General features: G+C 37.3%; 1 long non-coding RNA gene across 1 annotated transcript; it reads right to left on the minus strand.

Moving 5' to 3' along the window:
• Positions 1-586: 586 nt before the first annotated feature.
• Positions 587-1,335, minus strand: LOC143864070 (uncharacterized). The gene is made up of 3 exons (XR_013241073.1): positions 1,257-1,335; positions 846-948; positions 587-726 (listed from the first exon to the last, which is right to left on the minus strand). It is a non-coding gene; the product is annotated as an uncharacterized LOC143864070 (long non-coding RNA).
• Between the last annotated feature and the right edge of the window lie 574 nt (positions 1,336-1,909).

Below are 1,909 nucleotides of genomic sequence, written 5' to 3' on the forward strand. Positions count from 1 at the left end.
AGAAAACCGGTGTGTGGAGGAGGAATGTGATAAAAATTAAGAATATTACTATGCAAACACCAATCATCATCCACAAAGTGTGCCGTAAGACAAATATATCCATCTTGTGTAATGGATGACCACACGTCCGAGGTAAAGCAAATCCTCCCATCAACTTTACCCAAACTAAGCTTAAGCTTCTCTTTTTCTCTCTTATAGATTTTTAAACAATCCGCTTTCGCCGTGTTCCTAGAATATGGCTTGACATCTGGATTCAAATAACTATCAACATCCCTTGTGCCTTTATGTTCAACTACAGATAATGAGCAGTTATGCTTCATTATGGAAATGACCATTTTTTCACGGTAAGTGTCTTGACAAAGTTTTAACTTACGCAATTTCATCCCTTGATCAATTAACATTTGGTCTACCCCAATGGTCACCTTCTTGTACTTTAGACAAACTTTAAGATGTTTCCTCAAATTTGTGGTGCCGTGGCTACTACTCCCTACGGCATAAGTTGCTACTTTGCACCACTTACACCTTGCCCTTTCTTTTTTAGAAGAGTCCTTATATATCTCAAACTCATCCCAAATATGTGTTTTTTCTTTGTAAGAGTGTCACTAGCCGAAAGATTTTCAGTGGTAGTCACATTATTAAGCAACTCATTACAATAATCATCATCATCATTTGACAAATTGTCCATATCAATATTGTGATTCATGTTCACAGATTCCATTGATTATCCTATTATAAATTTACAAACACAATTACACAAATCACATATAGAAACCAATAATCAAAATAACATATAGAAACCAATAATGCAAGAAATTAAAAAAAATCAAGGAACTAGGAAGCTATACCTGCCACTGCCGTTGCGACGGATGGAGGGGGACGGGGGAGAAAGAGCAAACGGATGGAGAGGGAATAGAAGATATACACTAAAATTTATAATTAGTCTCCCTCCTGTATAACAAGAATCATGTTATTTCGGCAAATCATATTGTCTGAGATTTTTCTCATTGTTTGATGAGTGTCATTAACTTGGGGTTCTACTTTCACATCAAAGGAAATACAACCCTTTTTAAGAAGATATAGAAATTGAAGCAGGGGGAAACATAACAAGACACAAATGGAAGAGAATTTAGATAGAAATCAAAGATTTTTTAGACCAGAAAATCCATCCAATCCAAACAGGGCCTTGTAAGCCTTAATATTTCCCCATGTGAAGCAACCAAAACAAACACAAATAGAAAGCAATACACACTTTGTACCTAGGCAATTTGCAGGCATGAAGCTCCCACCTCCAGTTTTGATAGAGTGGGTTTCAGCCCCCAATACCTGCAATGAAAAAAAAGGCAAAAATGAAGGGGAAAAACACCTTAATAGGATAGTAGAATGCATTTATAAAAAACCCAATATAAAATAGAAGTGGGTTTCAGCTCCCAACACTTGCAATGACAAAATGAAATGCTAAAAAAAAAAGAATCCCTTAGTGAGGATGAGCATACATCTACCTAAACCCTAAACCCTAAAATATAAGTGGGTTTCATCCCCCTATACCTGGAATGAAAAAAGGAAAAAAATCAGCTCACCAAGAGGAGCATACATTTATAAGAAAGAACAAAGATGAGGAGCATGCATTTACATAAACCCTAAAGTCTAAAATATTAGTGGGTTTCATCCCCAATACTTGGAAAAAAAAAGCTCACCGAGAGGAGCTAGGGATTTCGTTGCAGAGGCTTACCTTTAAAGAGAAAGGATAGGTGCTGGCCGGTGGTCGGAGATCGACGGTCGTCGTAGAGGGACGGTGGCCGGTGGTTGGAGATCGACGGTATCTCAGTATCTGTGATGGTTGGGCTACGGTAGAAAAAAATGGAGAGTAAATAAAACTAGAGAATGGAAAGTTGAAGAGTAAAGAAAACAC

Source organism: Tasmannia lanceolata, unplaced genomic scaffold (assembly GCF_043159265.1).
Source record: "Tasmannia lanceolata isolate RefF3 unplaced genomic scaffold, GAP_Taslan_0.1 ptg000044l, whole genome shotgun sequence".
In the NCBI taxonomy this organism is placed as follows: Eukaryota; Viridiplantae; Streptophyta; class Magnoliopsida; order Canellales; family Winteraceae; genus Tasmannia; species Tasmannia lanceolata.